We start from the raw sequence: 17,833 nt of genomic DNA, 5'->3' as shown, positions 1-17,833 counted from the left end.
AGCATCGAGTTCAACACCCAGGACATCGTGCTGACGCCTGCACGGCTGGACCTCATCAGCAGCTTCAGTTCACCGCTCTCACTCCTGGGGTTTGGTGTTGGTGGCTTGCCAAACAATTGAGGCTGAAAGGCCTATATAAAAGTCTCTAGCCCAGCTTTGGATCTTGAAAGGCCAATAGCTCTCTGGTCTACCTTCATTTGACCAGCGCAGGGGGCTCCAAGAAGGCTTCAGAAGCCAGATGTATTACAAACCCGGTTGCAAAGAGCAGTCGCACATTGTGCATCGACTATTTGCAACCAGTAACTTACTTTGCAAACTGACCTAGGTACTAATAGGTCAGTTTGTGAAATTAGGAATCGTAATGGGTCGAACACTGACCTAACAATGAATACTGACTACACAGGTCGCAGTTTCTCATCTGCAGGGCCACTGGACGTATGCGATGCTGTGTATTTTTTCGCATAATTTTGGGTTTGCATCTCTACTGATCTTAACAAAAAAAGTGTTTCTAGGTCAATTGGATCAAAAGTTACTACACACGTGGTGAAGTGGCCTCACACGTGGTGGTGGAAGGCCCTTTACAGAGGTTAACTGGTCATCTTTCTGTTGCTTTTTTTGTATTTGATCGTTAAACTTGTATTAATGAGGTTAAGTCTGCTCAGACAGCATTACCAGGTATAAAATTGCTCAAATAATAAATTAATATTATAAAATAAGTGCTGCATTATGCCGCATAATTCCAGTGGCCCTGTTCATCTTCTGCAATCACAGGGATGGTGGCTTGCAAGGGTCAGCAAACTTGCATCACTGATTGCTTTTCAAACTATTTTTTAAAGCAGCATGATTTCCTTTAGGCATTCGGGCTGCTTTGAAAAAATACTACGGTGACCAAGTGAGCGAACGTGGGGCCATATTATCAAGGGGGTTTATCTCCGCTTTTTTGGCTTTAAAAGCCAAGAAAGCGGAGATAAAATTATCTCCCTATTACCTAGCTGTCGCCAACACCAGTTAGTGACAGCTAGTAGGAGATAGCGACCATATTGGGCCCCGCTTTGCATGTCAGTGATATTTATCACTAATGACATGCAAAGTGGGCGTGCCAAGATGTTAGCGACTGGAAACAGTCGCTAACATTGCTATCTCCTATTACCAACTAATAAGCGCGAATATCTCCAAAAGCTAACACCTGCCCAGAGCAGTTCTTAGCCATGTTATCCAATGGGAGGTGGATAACATGGCTAAGAGCATTAGCTCGGTAATGCATGAATATCGCTGACTTTTTAGCGATATTCATGCATTGCGGCTGATTTTCATCGCATTTGCGATAAACCTTGGTAATACCAAGGTTTATCTGCGATAAAAATTGCCGCAGCTCAGCGGTAAATTTTTGTCTCTAACCAAGCAATAGCGATAATTATCGCTATTGCTTGGTAATATGCCCCGTGGTTTGCTCGCGTGCCGTCCCCGCCTGGCCTAACGCATTTGCACAGCACTCAGAGGTAGACAGATGGCCTCACACTTAGTGCCGCCCACTGAGTGCTCTTAGGTTGCTGAAACACTGATAGAATCGGAGAGCATACACAGTGCAACAACCAATTGTGATCTCTCTTAGGGATGGAAAGACTGTCTATGGCCACCCTGGGGGATAAATCTGACTATGGGAAGATCTGGTCCCCCTTTATAGCCATACTTTCCTCCGAGTTTCGAGAATTTACTTATCCCATCTATCTGCGTATTTTGAAAATTGATACCGGACCAGCAGGGAGGGAATGGGACAGTGGTTTCGGGGTAGGATCCATCGAGGGAGGGTCGCTCTACGCCCCCTGGTTTGGCAGTAACCATGCTTCTGTTATTGAACTAAGGCTCCTTGAAGAGGGGCTGGGAGGGGTGGGTGGGAATTTTTGTGGGTCCCTCTAGTGTGGACCCAAAAGTGTATCTTTTGATGTGTTTTTGTTCTTTGTTACAGAAAAGCTGACTTTTCAATTCAATACTTACTGCATCTGTTTCAGGTCTTATAATTGCCGCATTTTACATTGAGAATTGTTGGGTGCTCAAGTATTGAAGTCTATATAGACCTGGCACCCTCTTGACCTTCTTATCCTTTTGTTGACAGGGCCGGACCAGGATGGGTTGTAGGCGACTTGCAATGCATTTAATTTGCAAAAGTAATGCCATATCCTCCGCTTTCTTGGTTTTTACAAGATTACCTTTGACGCAGCCTGCCCACTGGGTTGTAGGCAGCGATGCAGTGTAATGTTGCAATATATGTACTGCTAATAAAAAACGATTTAATCCTAAAAAATAAATACTACGTAAATACTTCAGTTACTTATGACTACAGTCCCCTGGACCACCGACTATAACCAGTGGAGATGCCACCCCAATTCTCGAAGAGGAATTGAATCGTTTTTTCTAGAGACCCATTCCCATTTACTACCCCAACTTGGGTTGGGTAGCTGATCAGTGGTTGTTTTTCACCCCTAAGGTTTTTCACCTCTAGTGGCTTGGAGGCCTCTGGGTTTTTTCAAGGCTGCAATTTGCAGCTTTTACATTAAATAAAATACGTTTTATAGTTTAAGCAAATATTGAAAAAACGGTCACCCTTTGCATTCTAAATAAATTGGTTCATCATTTCAGATGAAGGGCACATTGGTGAGGCAAAAGCAGCTTGTGGAAAAGGGTTCAAAGTAAACTCGTTGTGCACAAATGGAAAATCGTGAACAACTGTGAGCATATAGGGCTAGATGTAGGTAGAATAGATTTACCGAATTTTAATTACCGAATTTTACAGATTCGGTAATTAAAAATCGGTAAATCTAAGGGGTGGATATGTAGGTATTTCCAGATGTGGAAATACCAAATCTGTAACATTCGGTATTTACCGATTCTGTAAATACAGAATCGGTATTTCCCATTGATTCCTATGGGCTTTGAAGCCCATAGGAATCAATGGGAAATACCGATTCTGTATTTACAGAATTGGTAAATACCGAATTTTACAAGGGTGCAGGGGGTGTCACTTTGACACCCTCTGGCACCCCACAAATAGGCATGTGCGCCATGTGGCACACAGACATGCCCTAAGGGCATGTCTGTCTGTCACATGGCTAGGTGTGCATGAACACATGTGCATGCACACCTGAAATCGGTATTTTACCACACATTAGGATTGTGTGGTAAAATACCGATTTTGTAGGGACTTTGGGACTCAGAAGTGTCCCACCTACATCTGAGATTTACCGAATCGGTAAAAATACCGATTCGGTATTTTACAGAATCGGTAACTTTACCAAATCGGTAAAGTTACCGATTCTGTAAAATTGTGCCCCTACATGCCAATTCTTGTATACCGGTCGGTAACGGCCGAAAATACTGATTTTCGGCCGTTACCGACCGACCTACATCTGGCCCATAGTGAACAGTCATTTTAAACTTCTGCTTTTGCACTAAGGTACTAGGTCCTGCATAAAAAGATGAGATAAGGGCTTCCAGTATGAAAATCTATGCTAGCTCTTACAGACAGATATGGATTTGAATCAGCTCCTATTATATATATTAGTCTGACCTCTAGTGAATCCATCTGACCTCGATCAAACTATACTGCGTGACTTAAAGATACCATTTGTGTCTACACAAGACTGGTTTTCTCTCCACAGCACTCTCTACCCTCTTGTTTTTAATTTTTTCCTTTCCCCTCTGTTTCTTCTACTCTACACATGAACCAACCACCATACTGCTTCTTTGAATCTACCACCAGGGCTCAAATTCATATATACTCCTAAACCTCTGTCAGTCCTTGCTCAGGTAATTGAGTCCACCACAATTACAAATGTGCACATCATATTCATCAGATCTTCCTGACTCAGAATCACAGACTTTATAGGTATATATATATATTCTGAAAAAACACAGGTTTCAGGCCTTTATAGTTAGGCTGACCATGTCATGAGTGATGTAATATGTGACGTCATCAGCAGTGCATTGCGGGGGCGTGAGCTATAGTTAGCTCAGCTAACTACAACGGCTGAATTTCTCTGGTTTTGTACAAGTGAAATGTCAGCCTAACGATAACATCCCTGAAACCTGTGTTTTTTTCAGTGAATTTCTACGTTTCTTTAACTGCAAATTTGTAAATATGCCTACATAGGTAAGACGCGCAGAAAGAGGAAGAAAGGCACAGAAAGAAGCAAGAGAAGTGAAGAAAGAGACAAGAGAAGTACAGAAAGAGGAAGAAAAGTACAGAAAGAAGCAACTGAAACGTTGACTGCACCTTTCCACACACTCATACAAAGTAGCCTAATCACTAATCCTTCTCCCAAGATGTCTAAAACCTCACTTTTTTCTTGAAGGTTCACTATTAATTGACTGCTCAGAATATTAGGCTTACCAAATGTAAAACAGCAATCCTAACCATATCACTGTTGTAAGTCTCACCAAGTTTGAGAAGGTATGGATGTGTGTGTCTGTGCTTTTACCTAGTGACATGTTACAAAAAAATAAACATACAAATACTTGAATATGAATACCTGTGTTTTAAACAGCATACTCTGTAAATTTGTATACAGGAAGGTGTATGTATTATTTTCTGCTCCTGATACAGGGCACTTAGGTAATCAATTGTATATTTGAGAGGCTCTATAACACTACATACGTAAAACATGTCTGCCTGTGCAACCAAATGACAGAGCAGAACTAACTACCTATATGAGAAGCTACCAGCTTTTTAAGCTACCATATTCAGATGCATCGCACATGTGAGAATACATGTACAAGTAGACATACCTCAGACATGAGAGCACACAGACCTTTAAACTTGACAGCTTGCACTTCCCATTTAAGTACAGAAAGAGGCGAGAAAAGTACAGAGAGAACTGCAGAAACAAGCGCTGGTGACACCCCTTTTGAAAAAAGCCTTGCTTGACCCAGCTTGTTCCAAAAGCTACAGACTCATTTCTGTTCTACCATACCCAGTCAAAATCCTAGAACGATTAGTTAGCAAATCGCTATCCCAGTTCCTAGAAACCAATAATATACTGGAAGATGTGCAATTTGGTTTCTGTCCTGGACATGGAATGGAGACCGCCCCGGTGACCGTTATGGATGATCTACCAATGCAAGCAGACAAGGGACAGTCAGGTATACTGATTCTACTTGACCTGTCTGCCGCATTTGATACAGTAAACCATGAGGTCCTTCTGTTCAGACTCAAAGAGGTTGGGTTTGTGGGCACTGCCCTGAAGTGGTTTCAATCATATCTATCTAATAGACAACAGGCAGTAGCCCTCCCCCCTATCGATTCAAGTTTACCAACATTTTGTACCATGTCCCGCAGGGATCTGCGATCAGTCCAATATTGTTCAACATCTATATGAGCCCTTAACTTGCTGTGATAAGGGCTCATAATATCAATCTTCTGAACTACACAGATGACACACAACTATTCTGTCTTTAGAGGGAGGTCAATTTGTATCTCTAGAAGACTTTAATGCCTGCTTACAGGACACAGCACTTTGGCTCAGAGAGAATTTTCTTCAATACAATGCTGACAAGACAGAGGTCCTGCACTGTGCAGCTGGGAGGATTCCCCCTATACTCCCGATTGATTTCTGAACAATTCCCACTGCTACCCCATTGGTCCCTACCGACACGGTACACAACCTGGGAGTTATGTTCTATAGTAGACTGACTCTCCAAACTCATGTGAATAAAACAGCTGGGAGCTGTGTTTCTTTAATTAGAGTACTTCGGAAGATCCTCCCGATGTTATCAAAATAGGCTAGAATATTAATAGTAAGAAGTACTATCCTGAGTGGGTTAGATTATTGTAATGATCTGTTGCTGGAGACTCTAAGATATTTGATTGAGAGACTCCAGAGATATTTGATTGAGAGACTTCAGAGAATACAGACTGTGGTGGCTAAGTTGGCACCAATGAGGCCACAACGCTCCACCGCCTCTCAGGGTTGCATTGGCTTCCAGTATCGCAAAGGATACAATTCAAGTCACTTTGTATAGTGTTTAAAGCTTTGCATAGTGCTAGACCCAACCCATTGCAGGACAAATTTGCATGGGATGCCCCCTCCTGAAATCTTCGTTCCTCCTGGGCTAAACTGGTGAAGGTGCCCAGAGTCAGAAGAGCTAAACCAGGAGGCAGGGCCACTCTGGAACAAACTCCCATTTGAGATCTTACAGGTGGATAATCTCTTCCAGTTTAGGAAACGGATAAAGACATGACTCTACCCTAGAGTATGTCCTCTGCCACTTTTCTAATATTTTTCTTCTGGTAATTGTGCTCTACCATCATCTGCGCTAAGCTAGACACACGTATCACAGCGCCAGGGTACACAAAGGGTGATAGCGTGCTTTATAAGTGTTGGTAATAATAATAATAATAATAATAATAATATTTACCAAGAGAAGTGCAGAAAGAAGCAAGAGAGGCGATGAAAGAGACAAGAGAGTTGCAGAAATAAACAAGAGAGTTGCAGAAAGAAACAAAGTTGCAGAAAGAAACAAGAAAGGTGCAGAAAGAAACAAGAGAGGTGCGAAAAAAAGCAAGAAAGCAAGAGAGGTGTAGAAAGAAGCAAGAGAGGTGCTGAAGGAGGCAAGTGAGATGCAGAAAGAGGCAAGAAGGGTGCAGAAGGTAGCAAGAGAGGTGAAGAAAGAGAAGTTCAGAAAGAAGCAAGGGAGGTGGAGAAAGAAGCAAGAGAGGTGCAGAAAGAGTCAAGAGAACAGCAGAAAGAGGCAAGAGAGTTACAGAAACAGGCAATAGGGGTGCAGAAAGAAGGAGCAGAATTGCAGAAAGAGGCTAGAGAGATGCTGAAAGAGCTAAGGGAGGTGCAGAAAGAGGGAAGAGGGTTGCAGAAAGAGGCAAGAGAAGTGCATAAAGAGGCAAGAGAGGTGCAGAAAAAGGGAGAACAGGTGCAAAAAGAGGGAAGATGGGTGCCGAAAGAGACAAGAGGGAATGTGCAGAAATATGCAAGTGAGGTGCAGAACGAGGCAGGAGGGATGCAGAAAGAGACAAGAGAAGTGCAGAAAGAAGCATGAGAGGTGCAGAAGGAAACAAGAGAAGTACAGAAAGAAGCAACAGAAGTGCAGAAAGAAGCAACAAAGATGCAGAAAGAAGCAAGAGAACTGCAGAAAGAGACGGGACAGGTGTAGAAAGAGGGAAGGGGTGCAGAACGAGGCAAGAGGGGTGCAGAAAGAAGCAAAAGAGGTGCAGAAAGAAGCAAGAGAGATGCAGAAAGAAGCAAGAGAGGGACTTGCATAATCATGCAAGAGAGGTATAGAAAGAGGCAGGAGGGGTATAAAAAGTGACAAGAGAAGTACAGCAAGAAGCAAGAGAGGTGCAGAAGGATGCAAAAGAGGTACAGAAAGAAACAGAAGTGCAGAAAGAAGCAACAAAGATGCAGAAAGAAGCAAGAGAAGTGCAGAAAGAGGAAAGAGAGATGCTGAAAGAGGCAAAGGAAGTGCAGAAAGAGGTAAGAGAAGTACAGAAAGAGGTTAGAGAGGTGCAGAAAAAGGGAGGACGGGTGCAAAAAGACAGAAGAGGGGTGCCAAAAGAGGCAAGAGGGGTGCAGAAAAAGCAAGAGAGGTACAAAAAGAAGCAAGAGAAGTGCAGAAAGAAACAACAGAGGTACAGAAAGAGGGAAGGGGGTACAGAAAGAGGCAAGTGAAGTGCAGAAAAAAGCAACAGAACTGCAGAAAGAGGTGCGAGGTGCAGGAAGAGGCAGGACAGGTGCAGAAAGAAGCAAGAGGTGTTCAGAAAGAGGCAAGAGGGGTGCAGAATGAAGCAAAAGAAATGCAGAAAGACGCAACAGAGGCAGAAATAGGGAAGAAGGGTACAGAAAGAGGTAAGAGAAGTGCAGAAAGAAGCAAGAGAGGTGCAGAAAGGCAAGTGAGGTTCAGAAAGAGGCAAGAGCTGTACAGAAAGAGGCAAGAGAGGTACAGAAAGAAGCAAGTGAGGTGCAGAAAGAAGCATGAGAGGTGCAGAAGGAAGCAACAGAGGTGCAGAAAGAAGCAAGAGAATGCAGAAATAGAAAAGAGAGGTGCAGAAAGAAGCAACAGAAGTGTAAAAAGAAGCAATAGAGGAGCAGAAAGAGGAAACAAAAACTGCAGAAAGAGGCAAGAGACCTGCAGAAAGAGACAGGACAGGTGTAGAAAGAGGGAAGGGATGCAGAAAGAGACAAGAGAAGTGCGGAAAGAGGCAATAGAGGTGCAGAAAAAGGGTGGATCAGTGCAAAAAGAGGGAAGAGGGATGTCGAAAGAGGCAAGAGGGGTGCAGAAAGAAGCAAGAGAGATACAGAAAGAAGCAAGAGAAGTGCAGAAAGAAACAAAAGAGGTACAAAACGTGGGAAGAGGGGTTCTGAATAAGGCAAGTGAAGAAAGAAGCAACTGAGGTGCAGAATTAGGCAAGCGAACTGCAGAAAGAGGCAAGAGAGGTGCGGAATGGGGCAAGAGATCTGCAAAAAGAGGCAAGAGGGGTTCAGTAAGAGGCAAGAGGGGTGCAGAATGAAGCAAGAGAAGTGCAGAAAGAAGCAACAGGGCACAGAAAGAGGGAAGAGGGGTGCAGAAAGAGGAAGGACTGTAGAAAGAGGGAAGGGGGTGCAGAAAGAGGCAAGATGGGTGCCTAAAGAAGCAAGGCGGTGCAGAAAGAAGCAAGAGAGGTGCAGAAAGAAGCAAGAGAGGGAGGTGCAGAAATATGCAAGAGAGGTGCAGAAAGAGGCAGAAGGGGTGCAGAAAGAAGCAAGAGAGGTGCAGAAGGAAACACGAGAGGTACAGAAAGAAGCAACAGAAGTACAGAAAGAAGCAACAAAGATGCAGAAAGAAGCAAGAGAACTGCGGAAAGAGACAGGATAGGTGTAGAAAGAGGGAAGGGGTGCAGAACGAGACAAGAGGGGTGCAGAAAGATGCAGAAAGAAGCAAGAGAGGGAGTTGCATAAGCATGCAAGAGAGGGATAGAAAGAGGCAGGAGAGGCACAGAAAGTGACAAGAGAAGTACAGAAAGATGCAAGAGAGGTGCAGAAGGACGCAAAAGAGGTACAGAAAGAAACCACAGAAGTGCAGAAAGAAGCAACAAAGATGCAGAAAGAAGGAAGAGAAGTACAGAAATAGAAAAGAGAGATGCTGAAAGTGGCAAGGGAAGTGCGGAAAGAGGCAAGAGAAGTACAGAAAGAGGAAAGAGAGGTGAGGAAAAAGGGAGGACCGGTGCAAAAAGACAGAAGAGGGGTGCTGAAAGAGGCAAGAGGGGTGCAGAAAGAAGCAAGAGGGGTACAGAAAGATGCAAGTGACGTGCAGAAAAAAGCAACAGAGGTGCAGAAAGAGGCAAGGGAACTGCAGAAAGAGGCGAGAGGTGCAGGAAGAGGCAGGACGGGTGCAGAAAGAGGCAAGAGGTATTCAGAAAGAGGCAAGAGGGGAGCAGAATGAAGCAAGAGGGGTGCAGAATGAAGCAACAGAAATGCAGAAAGAAGCACCACAGGCAGAAATAGGGAAGAAGGGTATAGAAAGAGGTAAGAGAAGTGCAGAAAAAAGCAAGAGAGGTGCAGAAAGGCAAGTGAGGTACTGAAAGAGGCAAGAGCAGTAAAGAAAGGCAAAAGAGGTACAGAAATAAGCAAGTGAGGTGCAGAAAGAAGCAAGAGAGGTACAAAATGAAGCAAGAGAGGTGCAGAAAGAAGCAACAAAGATGCAGAAAGAAGCAAGAGAAGTGCAGAAACAGACAAGAGAGGTGCAGAAAGAAGCAACAGAAGTGTAGAAAGAAGCAACAGAGATGCAGAAAGAGTCAAGAGACCTGCAGAAAGAGACAGGACAGGTGTAGAAAGAGGGAAGGGGTGCAGAAAGAGACAAAAGGGGTGCATAAAGAAGGAAGAGAGGTGGAGAAAGAAGCCAAAGAGATGCAGAAAGAAGCAAGAGAGGGAGATGCACAAATATGCAAGAGAGGTGCAGAAAGAGACAGGAGGGTGCAGAAAGAGACAATAGAAATGCAGAAAGAAGCAAGAGAGGTGCAGAAGGAAGCAAGAGAGGTACAGAAAGAAGCAACAGGAGTGCAGAAAGAAGCAACACAGATGCAGAAAGAGGAAAGAGAGGTGCAGAAAGAGGCAATAGAGGTGCAGAAAAAGGGAGGACCTTTGCAAAAAGAGGGAAGAGGGCTGCCGAAAGAGGCAAGAGGGGTGCAGAAAGAAGCAAGAGAGATACAGAAAGAAGCAAGAGAAGTGCAGAAAGAAGCAACAGAATGAGGCAGAAGAACTGCAGAAAGAGGCAGGAGAGGTGCAGAAAGAGGCAGGACAGGTGCAGAAAAAGGCAAGAGGGGTTCAGTAAGAGGCAAGTGGTGTGCAGAATGAAGCAACAGAGGTTCAGAAAGATGAAAGAGGCAGGACAGGTGTAGAAAGAGGGAAGGGGTGCAGAAAGAGGCAATTGGGGTGCATAAAGAAGCAAAAAAGGTGCAGAAAGAAGCAAGAGAGGTGCAGAAAGAAGCAAGAGAGGGAGGTGCAGAAATATGCAAAAGAGGTGCAGAAAGAGGCAGGAGGGGTGCAGAAAGAGATAAGAGGGGTGCAGAAGGAAGCGAGAGAGGTACAGAAAGAAGCGACAAAAGTGCAGAAAGAAGCAACAAAGATGCAGAAAGAAGCAAAAGAAGTATAAAAGAGGAAAGAGAGGTGCAGAAAGAAGCAACAGAAGTGCAGAAAGAAGCAACAGAAGTGCAGAAAGAAGCAACAGAGGTACAGAAAGAGGCAAGAGAACTGCAGAAAGAGGCAAGAGAATTGCAGAAAGAGACAGGAAAAGTGTAGAAAGAGGGAAGGGGTGCAGAACGAGACAAGAGGGGTGCATAAAGAAGCACGAGAGGTGCAGAAAGAAGCGAGAGATGCAGAAAGAAGCAAGAGAGGGAGTTGCCTAAACATGCAAGAGAGGTATAGAAAGAGGCAGGAGAGGTGCAGAAAGAGACAAGAGAAGTTTAGAAAGAAGGAATAGAGGGGCAGAAGGACGGAAGAGCGGTACAGAAAGAAGCAACAGAAATGCAGAAAAAAGCAGCAAAGATACAGAACTAAGCAAGAGAAGTGCAGAAAGAGGAAAGAGAGATGCTGAAAGAGGCAAGAGAAGTGCAGAAAGAGGCAAGAGAGGACAGGTGCAAAACGACAGAAGAGGGCTGCCGAAAGAGGCAAGAGGGGTGCAGAAATAAGCAAGAGAGGTACAAAAAAAAAGCAAGAGAAGTCCAGAAAAAAAACAACAGAGGTGCATAAAGAGGGAAGAGGGGTACAGAAAGAGGCAAGTGAAGTGCAGAAAGAAGCAACAGAGGTGCAGAAAGAGGCAAGAGAGGTGCAGAAAGATGCAGAACAGGTGCAGAAATAAGCAACATAGGCAGAAAGAGGGGTACAGAAAGAGGTAAGAGAAGCACAGAAAGAAGCAACAGAGGTGCATAAAGAGGTAGGACAGGTTCAGAAAGAGGGAAGAGGGGTGCAGAAAGAGGCAAAAGCTGTGCACAAATACACAAGAGATATGAAGAAAGATGGAAGATGGGTGCAGAAAGAGGCAAGTGGGGTGCAGAAACAAGAAAGAAAAGTGCATAAAAAGAAACAGAAGTGCAGAAAGAGGCAAGAGATTTACAGAATGAAACAAGAGATGCAAAAAAAGCAAGAGAGGTGCAGAAAGAAACAAGAGAGGTGCAGAAAGGCAAGTGAGGTGCAGAAAGAGGCAAAAGCAGAGCAGAAAGGAGCGAGAGAGGTGCAGAAAGAAGCAAGGGAAGAACAGAAAGAAGCAAGTGAGGTACAGAAAGAAGCAACAGGAGTGCAGAAAGAAGCAACAAAGATGCAGAAAGAGGAAACAGAGGTGTGGAAAGAGGAAAGAGAATTACAGAAAGAGGCAATAGAGGTGCAGAAAAAGGGAGGACCGGTGCAAAAAGAGGGAAGAGGGGTGTGGAAAGAGGCAAGAGGGGTGTAGAAAGAAGCAAGAGAGATACAGAAAGAAGCAAGAGAAGTGCAGCAAGAAACAACAGAGGTGCAGAAAGTGAGAAGAGTAGTACAGAATGAGGCATGTGAAGTGCAGAAAGAGGTAAGAAAGGTGCAGAAAGAGGTAGGACCGGTGCAGAAAGAGGCACGAGGGGTGCAGAATAAAGCAACAGAAGTGCAGAAAGAAGCAACAGAGGTACAGAAAGAGGGAAGAGGGGTGAAGAAAGTGGCAGGACAGGTGTAGAAAGAGGGAAGGGGTGCAGAAAGAGGCAAGAGGGGTGCATAAAGAAGCAAGAGAGGTGCAGAAAGAAGCAAGAGAGGTACAGAAAGAAGCCAGAGGTGCAGAAAGAAGCAAAAGAGGGAGGTGCAGAAATATGCAAGAGAGATGCAGAAAGAGGCAGGAGGGGTGCAGAAAGAGACAAGAGAAGTGCAGAAAGAAGCAAGAGGGGTGCAGAAGGAAGCAAGAGAGGTACAGAAAGAAGCAACAGAATTGCAGAAAGAAGCAACAAAGAAGCAAGAGAAGTATAGAAAGAGGAAAGAGAGGTGCCGAAAGAAGCAATGGAAGTTCAGAAAGAAGCAACAGAGGTGCATAAGGAGGCAAGAGAACTGCAGAAAGAGGCAATAGAACTGCAGAAAGAGACAAGACTACTGTAGAAAGAGGGAAGGGGTGCAGAACGAGACAAGAGGGGTGCATAAAGAAGCAAGCGAGGTGCAGAAAGAAGCAAGAGAGATGCAGAAAGAAGCAAGAGAGGGAGTTGCATAAACATGTAAGAGAGGTATAGAAAGAGGCAGGAGAGGTGTAGAAAGAGACAGGAGAAGTGCAGAAAAAAAGAAGAGAGGTGCAGAAGGACGGAAGAGAGGTACAGAAAGAAGCAACAGAAGTGCAGAAAGAAGCAACAAAAATGCAGAACTAAGCAAGAGAAGTGCAGAAAGAGGGAAGAGAGATGCTGAAATAAGCAACAGAAGTGCAGAAAGAAGCAACAGAGGTGCAGAAGGAGGCAAGAGAACTGCAGAAAGAGGCAATAGAACTGCAGAAAGAGACAGGACAACTGTAGAAAGAGGGAGGGGTGCAGAACAAGACAAGAGGGGTGCATAAAGATGCAAGCGAGGTGCAGAAAGAGGCAAGAGAGGACAGGTGCAAAAAGACAGAAGAGGGCTGCTGAAAGAGGCAAGAGGGGTGCAGAAAGAAGCAAGAGAGGTATAAAAAGAAGCAAGAGAAGTGCAGAAAAAAACAACAGAGGTGCAGAAAGAGGGAAGAGGGGTACAGAAAGAGGCATGTGAAGTGCAGAAAGAAGCAACAGAGGTGCAGAAAGAGGCAAGAGAACTGCAGAAAGAGGAAAGAGAGGCGCAGAAAGAGGCAGAACAGGTACAGAAAGAGGGAGGAGGTATTTAGAAAGAGGCAAGAGGGGTGCAGAATGAAGCAACAGAAATGCAGAAAGAAGCAGCAGAGGCAGAAAGAGGGGTACAGTAAGAGGTAAGAGAATCTCAGAAAGAAGCACAGAAACAAACACCGAAAGAGGTGCATAAAAGGCAGGACAGATACAGAAAGAGGCCAGAGAGGTCCACTAAGACACAAGAGAGATGAAGAAAGATGGAAGATGGGTGCAGAAAGAGGCAAGCGGGGTGCAGAAACAAGAAAGAAAAGTGCATAAAGAAGCAACAGAAGTGCAGAAAGAGTCAAGAGAAGTGCAGAAAGATGCATGAGATTTACAGAATGAAACAAGAGAGGTGCAGAAAGAGGCAAGCGTGGTGCAGAAAGAAGCTATAGAGGTGCAGAAAGAAGCAAGGGAAGTACAGAAAGAAGTAAGTGAGGTGCAGAAACAGGCAAGAGAAGTACAGAAAGATGCAAGAGAAGTGTAGAAAAAGGCAAGAGAGGTGCAGAAAGAGGAATGGGTGTGCAGAAAGAGGCAAGAGAAGTGCAGAAAGAAGGAATAGAGGTGCAGCAAGAGGCAAGAGCGGTGCAGAAGAAAGAAGCAAGAGAGGTGCAAAAAGAAGCAAGAGAGGTACAGAAAGAAGGGCAGTGCAAAAAGAGGGAGAGCTGTCCAGAAAGAGGTAAGAGAAGTGCAGAAAGAGAAAGAAATGTGCAGAAAGAAGCAAGGGAAATGCAGAAAGAAGCAAAAGAGGCACAGAAAGAATCGTGAGTGGTTTGCGCACCACTAGTACCAATTTAACAACCACATCTCAGATCTTCAATTTCATATAACAGCTGCAGGAGAAAATATCTATGAAAAAAGTACCAGTTCTCTGTCAAATACTGACACAAAGAACAAGGTCTTTATTATTTGTCCTGGCCTTTGTACTACATGTATCCTATCACTCAGCCTATGATTCAGACACTGGCTCTGGTATTTGCTATAGGGGAAGTTAAGGTAGGTCCTCCCACACACATCCTCGCATGGTTGAGATCTAACCGTACAGGGAGAGTATGCCCATCAATGGGGGTGGAGTGTAAGCTATACCCTACCTGCCCTACCTCTGACAAAGCATTGTATGTCTTTAGTACAGTGTTCTGTGAGTCTGGATTTATCTTTATTTTATGAGGCTCGAAATCCTGATTTGTCAATTTTTTGTGGTTCTCCCATTTAGAGCAAACACCCCCCCTACATTATGTTCCCTTGCCCCCAATCCCTTGTGCCCTTCATCTGGTCCTAAACCCGTCTCTAGTGATTCATCTTTCAGAATAATCGGTGAAGGGAGAGGATTTGCCTCTGGGTACTCAGGATTCTGACCAATCTGTCGTAATTTGACAATGACTGGGTTAGCGTTAAGCTTTTGCTACACATTATTCCCTTATCTTGACCATAATTGTTAAACGCCATTTTGTATGTTACGGCGGCCATTTTAGAGAATGCGTCGCCTCGTGGTCAGCATGCCCTTTTGTCCTTCCTCTGTACCACTGACCACTTGAGTTTGCCCAGCAACAGGCTATTTTTAGTAACGGTCAAGCCCGCACATGCGCAGTTCCGACTGACCAGTCATCGCTTAGGAATGTTCCGCCAAACCAACCAGTGGTGTTGTAACCCTCCCATGAGTTGGCTGTGTTCCAAAAATGACCATATATGTACCTAAAACTCTGTAACCATGTACCGCCTATAATTTAATGTCTGTAAAACTGTATAAAAGAAGGACTCACACCGATGTTCGGTGTGATACTTCTTGCATTGCCGAAGAGTGCTGTAGGAATGTACCACCACCCCATGGGGTCTTAATAAACTTGTATTTTGCATTTTCTAGTTTCCGTGCCAACTGTTCTTTTGGTGTAGAGGGTATTCTGCGGAATATGTAGGCCTGGAGAACCCAATACCACAAATTGGCGACCACGAAGGGACTCATCGGCGACTCGTATGCCCGAAGGAGAGGTCGTGACGAAGGATTGGAAACTCGCCATGGACGCGTACGCTGCCACTGAGTGACCCGAGTCTTGGCACCCACGGTGTTTTCTTCCCTTCCTTCTGATCTGACCTTCCAGGTGGCGCCGGTCCCCGACTGAGATCCTGCTTGTCTGCGTTGCTGCACAGTGCCGGTTTGGCTGATTTGATCAAAGACCTTGGCAGTTGGAACCTGGATATTTGAGATTTGGGTAAGACTTGTGATTGGTAAGGTAGTCTGTGGACGCTTACTGTGGTTCTATGAATATGAATATGTTTTGAGTTAGCTAACATTTGAGCCTATGAATTGGTGTATATGTGTAGTGCACTTCACATAGGCAGGCATGTAGAGATGTTTCTCTAACTTTGTTCGTACTTTGAGCGGCACATTTGTGTGAAGTATAGTAAGTGCCATTTTTTACAGTATCACGTTTCCGTGGTACTTTTTGAACATGCCTGTTTTAAGCACACTCCGAGGGATGTGCTGTCTTGGGAATGGTACCACATACAGATTAAACGAGTCTCAGCCGGCTCCCCCAGAGGGGACTCCTAACCGTGAAATGTATATTAAATTTGGCCTTCCCCCTATATTGTATAGTAAATTATGGAACAAATACACTAAGTCTGATCCCGAGTTGCAATGACCACTACATGGGTCGTTTGATTTACGAAAGGTTCAGTTTGTGGAGCAATGTTTGTTTCAACGCAGGTCTAGACAGGATATGTTTGACTGTGTGCGAATGTGGGAGAAAGCAGTGCGTGAGCGTATGAAGCGTGAGATTGCCTTGGCGGAAAAAGAGCAGCGCAAGGCTGCTCGAGATAAAGCTTTACAGCTGGAGGAGAAGGAGTTGCAGGAGTAGAAAGAGAGGGAGGCACGGGAACGTAATTTGCAAACGAGCGGTCAATTTCCTATTCGACGTCCACTTTATCCTGTCCTTACTAATGTAGTTGATGATTTTTTGTTATTAGATAGGTCTCCGCCTCCGTATGTTCAGCCTACGGCCCCGGACGAGGACTTTGGTGATGAAGATCGAGATAGTGTGAGTACGAGGTTAACCGCTAATAGAGCCGCGGAATTGCGGGGTTTCGCCAGGAAACTAAATTTGAATAGAATAACTATGTCAGAGATTAATGCTGAACGAAATAAGTGGTCAGAACGGGAACAGTTGTGTTTTTTAAGTACTTTCGCAGATGAAGTTGTTGACCGATTCCGTAAGAATTCAGAGGATTTAGAACCTAAGGATATATCAGTCCATCATGAGAATATGCGTAAAGGTTTATTTGTTCTTTCAGATGCGGATGCCTTTTTCTTACGATTGGTCCAGCTACGGGATGAGGCGTCCCAATTGCGGGAAGCACGAAAAGCATCAGAGAAGTCTATGCCGGGGTCGACGGAGCAAAGAGTGTTCTATCTTTGGAGCAGATAAGAGTTCTAAAGTGCATGTTATGCCTATGCGTGAAGCTGCACCTTTATATGTTCCCCCTAAAGGGCAAGGTTCCAGTGATGATAAATCGTCCGGGGATGCAAAAGGGTATTTTATATATAATTGGGTGTATACGCCTTGGAATAGAGCGGATGTTATGGCATTGAAAAATGCTTTACCCGATCCCCGTAAAAATCCGGCAGCTTTCAATGAAGGAGTGGAGGGGGCTATTTCTTCCTGTGTTATGACACTAGTTGATATAGATCTTTTCTTTGGACTAATACTCCCCCCTGATATGTGGAGAGCGATTCGTAAATTTGATGATCAAACGATGTTAGGAGCAAATTGGAAAGATATAAACCAAGCTGACTTAGACAGAGAGCCTGCATGCAAACCCTGTCAGCTGATTTTAGACCTCCCAACAGCTATTTTGAATAAATTGAAAACGCTTGTTCCCCCTAAAAAGATTGATTGGATTATGTTAGCCTCGTGCAAACAGAAACAAGATGAGTCGGTATCTGACTTCTTCACACGTTTTGAAGAAGCGTTTCACGATTATAGTGGACAATTGTTAACAGATGATACAGGTAGGCATCTGTTTGTCAACAAGTATGTGGCTAATCTCCTACCGGAGATTGCGAAGCGGTTGAAAACTAGTGAGAGTTCCTGGACCACGGCGACCCCTGCATCCTTGTTAACTATGGCTCAGTATTATGAGCGGCAGGAATTAGAGGCTAAAGAAAGTGTCGATAAGAAAGCGAAGGAGTTGAAGACGAAGGTAATGTTGGCACAGGTTCGTGGCGCGCAACCTAGAGGGAATGATAGGGGCAGGCGAGGAGGGGGTAATGCATCGTATGGTCGTACCGATATTGCTGAGGATCAATGTGCATATTGTAAAGAGTTTGGGCATTGGGCTGAAGATTGTCCGGTGCTTCGTGAGCAACGTAGTCAGCGTGGTCGAGGAGGTGGAAGGATACGGAATAGTTATTCGGGAGCAAGAGGTGGAGGAGGTGATCGTGGTAGGTTTGAGGCGAGGGGTCGAGGTCAGGATGAACGAAATACTTTTGATCGACGAAATCAGTATCAGATATCGGAGGGTGAGAAC

The sequence above is a fragment of the Lissotriton vulgaris genome, chromosome 5 (genome assembly GCF_964263255.1).
Source record: "Lissotriton vulgaris chromosome 5, aLisVul1.2, whole genome shotgun sequence".
In the NCBI taxonomy this organism is placed as follows: Eukaryota; Metazoa; Chordata; class Amphibia; order Caudata; family Salamandridae; genus Lissotriton; species Lissotriton vulgaris.
Note: the sequence above shows the minus strand (reverse complement) of the source record.